This window comes from Neofelis nebulosa, chromosome 7, assembly GCF_028018385.1.
Source record: "Neofelis nebulosa isolate mNeoNeb1 chromosome 7, mNeoNeb1.pri, whole genome shotgun sequence".
NCBI lineage: Eukaryota > Metazoa > Chordata > Mammalia > Carnivora > Felidae > Neofelis > Neofelis nebulosa.
Genome location: NC_080788.1, coordinates 133,707,487 through 133,714,681, shown reverse-complemented (window position 1 = coordinate 133,714,681; position 7,195 = coordinate 133,707,487). Strand labels below are relative to the sequence as shown.

Here is a 7,195-nt window from a genome sequence, read left to right as displayed (position 1 = left end):
GGCTTGAATTTTAAGATTAGTTGGACAAGTGGAGCACGCACGAAGCATGTATGCAAAGCTGAGCTTTTTGTTGGTCTTAAGCCCCTAATATTTTATTTTCTCTTCCCTTGATCTTTCTCCTAAAAACCAAAGCCCACACGTCTGATTAATTAAGGCTTGCAGTTAATCAGATTTTATTAGGTATTTTACAAGTTTTCTAGACAATTGCCTGTAAGCTGGTCTGATGCAAAAGGGCAGATGGGGCCTGTCTAATCACAGAGAAGAGCCCAATGAAAAGAACAGAAAGAAAAGTGAAGGTGTTCATGTAAATGAATGTGATTTGGAATCGCAAGAGTTTGTTTTAAAAAACATCCATTTTAGCCAATAGTGAGCTGGCATTAGTGATATTTATTTAAAACTACACAATGGGTTTTGAAACCACAGGGACACCTTGATTATCTTGTCTGTAGCTCACTTTTTGGACTCAAATCCGATTTTTAAAAAGTATTCATTTTAATTTTAAAACTTTAAAGCAATTGTTTTTCTCTGTGCTTGAGCAGTTTCCCATCTGTCAGGTGGCAAATGGGCTGGTGCTTTTTAAAACAGTTTTTTTTTTATTTCAAATTACCAAAGTAATACATATTCATTGATGAAAATATGATAAATACAGAAGAGCTCAAAGAAAAACAATCGTCCATAATCTCGCCATGCTGTTCATGAAAATGCTGCTCATTTGAGGCATTTATTTCCAGCCTAATACACACACACAAACACACACATTCACACATACACATACAGACATGTAAACACCCACATTCAGGTATTTACAATAACAGGATTGTTCTGGACATACCTGCTTTGTAATCTGCTGGTTGTAATTTAGCAGAATGTCGTAAACGTACCTTTAGGTATTCTTACTTAACATCTTTTGAAAATGGCTGCATTGTGCTCTATCGTTATTGGTTATTTAAATTATTTCTAATTCTCTGCAGTCCTAATGACTGTTTCAGCATACATTTTTGTTATATATTCCCTACAAATGATTTCCTCGACGTAGAATTGCTAAAGCAAAGGAAATGCGCATATTCAAAGTTTTTGATACATACTGGCAAATATCTCTCTGAATAAGTTGTGCTAATGTCCACGTTTTCAAGCCAAAGGTGGGAGCATTTCTCCCCCAACACTGCCCCGCCAGTAGCATACATCTGTCTTGCCTCCTGATGCTTAAATTTGGATCCTGATCCTATATCTCACTGTAGCACAGTATGAGCAACAGGGATGGTGGGCAGACAGCAAAAAAATTGAATAACAAAGATATACGCACACAGGGGTGTGCGTGTATATGTATGTTTATCCCAGTACTCTGCCTATCAATTAAACATTAACCTAACACATAAATAGCTTTGTCTTAATAGGCAATGGACTATAATTATAGCAACATAATTTGCATACAAACATGAATTATGGGATGGTAACTACAAATCTAATCTATCCATTGGTGACTGATAATCACTGATGTCAAATATTATTAGTATCTTTTAAAATAACTTTTAGGGGCGCCTGGGTGGCTCAGTCGGTTGAGCGTCCGACTTCGGCTCAGGTCGTGATCTCGCGGTCTGTGAGTTCGAGCCCCGCGTCAGGCTCTGTGCTGACAGCTCGGAGCCTGGAGCCTGCTTCAGATTCTGTGTCTCCCTCTGTCTCTGCCCCTCCCCTGTTCATGCTCTGTCTCTCTCTCTGTCAAAAATAAATAAACATGAAAAAAATTGTTTTTAAATAAATAAAATAAACTTTTAAAGGGGAAATTACTAAAAATATTATTACTAGTCCTTCACTACTACTATCCTGACTTCTATTTTTCACTAACTGCTATATTACATTATGTTCCAAGATTGATGTAAGGAGTTTTGTAAATATTATTTAATGTGACTGCAAACTGGAGCGATACGTCACGTTTGAAAACGTTACATAAAATCCAGATAGGGCTAAAAGTAAAATCTGCTAAGAGTTTCATCATGTGATTAAAAAAACTTTTTTTTTTAATGTTTCTTTATTTTTAAGAGAGAGAGAGAGCGAAGAAGAGGCAGAGAGAGAAGGAGACATAGAATCTGAAGCAGGTTCCAGGCCCTGAGCTGTCAGCACACAGCCCGATGCGGGGTTCGAACTCACAAACTGCGAGAGCATGACCTGAGCCGAAGTCAGACACTTAACCGACTGAACCCCCCCAGGTGCCCCTATCGTGTGATTTTTTAAAAAAATATTTTCAAGATATATCAGATTGCTTGGATTTTTTTAATGTTTTCATGTTAAAAACTGAATTAAAACATTTTTTTCTCTTTTTTCTTTCTTTTTTTTTTTTTTTTTAATTTGAGTGAGAGAGAGAGAGCTGGGGAGAGGGACAGAGGGAGAGAGAGAATCTTAAGCAGCCTCCACACTCAGTGCAGGCAGAGCCTGATACAGGGCTAGATCCCATGAGCCTGGGATCATGACCCGAACTGAAATCAAGAGTTGGATGTACAACCGACTGAGCCACCCAGGCACCCTGAAACTGATTTCATAATGTATTCTAGGCATGAGATCATGACTATAAGCTAGGAAAAAAGTTAAATTGTAGTTAATTTTTTTTTAATTTTTTTTTTAACATTTATTTATTTTTGAGACAGAGAGAGAGAGAGCATGAATAGGGGAGGGTCAGAGAAAGAGGGAGACACAGAATCCGAAACAGGCTCCAAGCTGTTAGCCCAGAGCCCGACTCGGGGCTCGAACCCACGGACCGTGAGATCATGACCTGAACGAAGTCAGACGCTTAACCAACTGAGCCACCCAGGTGCCCCTGTAGTTAATTTTTTAAAACTGTAGTTCACATAATTTCCTCCATCAGTTTTATTGTGTCATGGTTTTTTGAAATATTTACTCCCAACTGTACTGTAGTGAGCACATTTGCAAAGTGATCAGATAAATAAATGTAAAGTTTTTGCCTATTTTCAGAGACTAAACCTTAAGTTTTATCCTTTAGATCAAAGTTCCCAAGGACAATCTTGTTGCATATGCAGAACTGTTTTCTTATGGGAAATAAAAAGAAAGTGACAAAAAGAAGATCACTTTGGAAAAAAAAATAGGTATTTATGTATGTACACACACTCATACCCACACACCCTCCCAAAGGACATAAAAATTATAAACCAAAATGTTAATAACAGTTATCTTGGAGAAATGGATTAAAAGTAGTTTTTATTTTCTTCCTTGTTTTTACCTACGTTTTCTCTATAATGACTATTACTTTTGAAAATACATACGCTCAAACAATCATGTGGGTATTTTATGGAGCAAATGAAACTCGTTCTGGTATTCGAGGCAATAGCTTAGCCCCTCTGTTGCTAATCTCTTTCTCCCAGGCCAGGTGGCCCTCAGGTTTGGAAACTGGTGTGGAGGAGTGGAGGTTCAGTGATCAGATGATCCAGGGACTGGGACCAGCCTGTAGCTAACCATCTGAGGCCAACCTCTGGGCCCCGATTTCCTCATCTTTCGAATAAGAAATCTGGGAATGCATTAGGTTTCAACTCAAATATCTGCTGGAGTGGGGTGCTGTGTTGAGAACATTTTGGAAGCTAACTCCAAAATTGAATCTGGAAAGTTAGAAAGGCTCCTGTGATTGACTAGTAATGTCTGCCGTAAGAAGAAATGCAGTGATTGACTAGGGATGTCTGCCATGGGAAATGAGAGCTGAAATCCTCTAGTCTCCTGCAATACAGTGGTCATGCCTGGACCAGACTACTTTCTTATGCTTCTTCATTCATTGTGTCTTTCCGTATTTCCTTTCCCCTTTCCAAGTGCCTCACTTTTTAATGAAAATCAGAAATTTGATTTGGTTCAATAAATATTTACTCTAGGAAATGTAAAAGCAAATAGGATTTAGTCCCTGCTCTGGAGGAACCACCATGGGGATGCTGGAGAAGGGAGTCTGGAACTACATTTCATCAAAGTTTTTCTTGCATTGTGAAAGGAGGCTCAACATAGTGATGGCCAAGGAGTTCACCCAAAAGGAAAGGCCAGGGACGTAGGGACCCAAATGCTTTGGAAAGAAAGGTCACGATGCAGAGGAGGGAGCTTCCAGCCCTTCCTACATGTGACCCCGTTCTGCCTCACCTGCCTCCATTTCTGGTATCTGACCCCTAAGGTCTGGCAGGGGAGAGCTGGTTGTGCATCAGGCTGAGCATCGGCTGCCTTGCTGGGTCTTTCCTAGTCTCAGATTGGTGCAGAAGGCAGAAGGTTAGGGATGGTAGACTGGGGGAGCTGTTGGTGGTCAGCAGGATCCTTTCAGTGTGCAGTGACTGGTGATGGGTTAGGCCTCCCCATCCTGGGGAATATGGGGCCTTGACTTAGGGACACCTGCTGAGAAGACTGGAATAGTGAATGCAGAGCTTTCATTGGGAGGTTGGCCTTGGGCCAACACTGTGGGTCCTTTCCTGCTTTGGTGGAACTTTTGGCCCCAAGTATATATCCCTCCCAGGGAGATGCACTTTCACTTACTAGAAAGCAAAACTTCCTGACTCATAAAGGCACCTGAACAGGGACTTCGAGCCCCAGTGGGAAACCAGTCCTGATATTCTCAGATGTCCCTTCCAACCCTGAGACTCTGTGCCCCTTTCCCTCAAAATGCTACCTTGGAAGCCAGTGCACCACTCAGCCTGTTAGACGAAAAGACTCCGTTTATGGCATGTGTCACCAAGGCTGCCTGGCCTCCAATCCCAGTGTCTCCACTTACCATCTACGTGACCTTGGGCAAATTAATAAATCTCTCTGCCTACTACTATTTATCACCTAGGGCTGTTGTGGGGATAAAATGAGCTAACGTGTGCTCAGTAATTACGTGTTGAGTGTTGCATGAATATGTCTGCTCTTCCCTTCTAGACCATGATTCATCTTTGTGTCTTTAACAGCCAATATAGACTGCACCAGAACTTCTGGCTACAAATATTTCCTCTTTCAAGAGAAAGACATAAGTAATAAACTATATGGATGTGTGGGATGTGGAAATAAAAGGAAACTTTCAGTGAAATAGCAAAGTCAGTAGAACTTCCACTAATCTCCCGTATCTTCTCGGACAGCAAGCAGTTCTGTGCAGATTATCACAAGTTGTAGGATGTGCAGGAGCCTCGTTCAGCAACACAGACTTCAGGACAGGGCCTTGTGCCAACACTTTCGAGAGTAGGGCTTGTAGGGTGTAGTTTAAAAATGTGAACTTATTTGGGGCGTCTGGGTGGCTCAGTCGGTTGAGCACCGGCTTCGGCTCAGGTCACGATCTCGCGGTTCATGGGTTCAAGCCCTGCGTCAGGCTCTGTGCTGACGGCTCGGAACCTGGAGCCTGCTTCGGATTCTGTGTCTCCCTCTCTCTGCCCCTCCCCTGCTCATTCTCTGTCTCTCTGAAATAAATAAACATTAAATTTACCAAAAAAAGTGAACTTATTTATAGGTGTGCATGTAATAAATACGATAAAATAAAATAACAAAAACATCATAAAAAATTCAAATACATTATGTATGTATTTATTATACTTTATACCATATACATTTATCATATTCTCTATAATAGAATATAATAAAAAGATCTGCCACATTGTAGTTTTCCCACATAACAACTGATATTCATAAATATTCTCACCATGAGTGGAGCTTTTGCAAGAGGCGTGGGTGATTAAAGGGGGTGTCTGACAAATGAGGGTTGGCCCCCAAGCTCCGCCCCATCAGCTGTGAATCAGGAATTGATGGAACCATTTCTAACCCGTAGAGCAGTGACAGCCAACCTCAGCCACACATGGGATCACCTGGGGAGTTTTTAAAAATACTGCTGTGCAGGTGATTTGAAGGTCCTGTCAAGGTTGAGAACCACTGGTCCAGGACAGGTGTTGGTCATCACTGACGTTAAGTGAGGAAGGGGGCCCTTCCTTGAAAAGGGGCCAGCGGACGCCCATCTCTGTATGTTGTCTGCGTCCTTAGGGTCCTTCGCAGAGAGGGCCTGGTCACAAGATTTCGAACTGTGAGGCACACGGTTGCCACATCATCTGCTTATAGGGCCTTCTGTGGCTAGTGCAAAAGGGATGGAAGAAATGGAAACGGTTATTGTCTCAAAGAGCCGAGAATCTAGGGAGAGGTTTGAAATGTGGAAAAGCTGACTCGAGGAAATCAACATTTAAAGATCTGGTCACCTCTCTTTTTAGAAGTGTTCTTTCAGACACTCTGAAAACGTGATTCTGCGCCGTGATCTGGCTGGCTCTCCTCAGGGAGCTTCTTTTCCAAAATCACTGCCGTGGAGAAGCCTGGGAAGGAACTAGAAGTGAAGCGTCTCAGAGCCAGTGCAGGGCACCGTGTGGGAGGCATGGTCGTCGGGCTGTGGTTCTCTGCTTTGGTCATGAAGGATACTTGCTGGGAAAAGGAGGAAAAAAGACCCTGCAGACAGTAATTTGCCGGGGGCACGAGAAACGAGAGGCATGGAGGTTACAGGTCCTGATCCCAGCATGGCGGATGTCCAGGGACAAGGTGTAGGAGGACCTTGGGACATCGCGTGATGTGTCTGGCTTTCACGTCCTCCTCTGAAAAACGGGGAAGGGGTCTGAAACAGAAGACACTCAAGGCTCCCTGTAGCTCAGATATTCTGGAAGACGATGAGTTTGAAAAGTAAGTTGCTGACTGGCTCTGTGAGGGAGAAGGAAAACCTCTACTGAGAGAATAATGTTCAGAATTATGTTCAGGTTTTGAGAAGAATAGCAAAAGGAACCGTTGGGTGATGCTTAAGGAGACAAAGGGGTGTCAGGGCAGAAATGAACCTGAGCACTCACTCAGTTTCTCCTCTGACCTGGATACCGCCATGCAGATTGTGAGGCAGAAAATGGCAGGGGTACCAGCTTCTTCCCAGTTTCATGGGGACTTGCTGTTACCATGGTGATGGCTAGGGAGTGTGATGCATGGCTTTGTGCTGAGACCACCTCCTTCTTTGTTCTCATCCCAACTATAGGTACTACCTCTGGGGCTGTAAGAAAGAGCCCAAGTAGGGGATTTCTGTGCTTATTTGACTCACCTCAGGAGCAAATCTCTTTCTCTCCTGTTATTGCTTCTATCCTCCGGGTATTAAGTTTCCTGATTAGAAGTTCTGAGGCACTTGGGTCCTATTTCTTGAAGGCAGCAGAGAACAAAATCTGAGCTATAAAACCCACTAAATGAG

At 42.6% G+C, this 7,195-nt stretch overlaps 1 long non-coding RNA gene across 1 annotated transcript; it reads right to left on the bottom strand.

The window, feature by feature from the left end:
- Nucleotides 1–5,555: 5,555 nt before the first annotated feature.
- On the bottom strand, nucleotides 5,556–6,970 carry LOC131518267 (uncharacterized). Its single transcript, XR_009264982.1, has 3 exons — nucleotides 6,813–6,970; nucleotides 6,183–6,304; nucleotides 5,556–6,060 (listed from the first exon to the last, which is right to left on the bottom strand). It is a non-coding gene; the product is annotated as an uncharacterized LOC131518267 (long non-coding RNA).
- Between the last annotated feature and the right edge of the window lie 225 nt (nucleotides 6,971–7,195).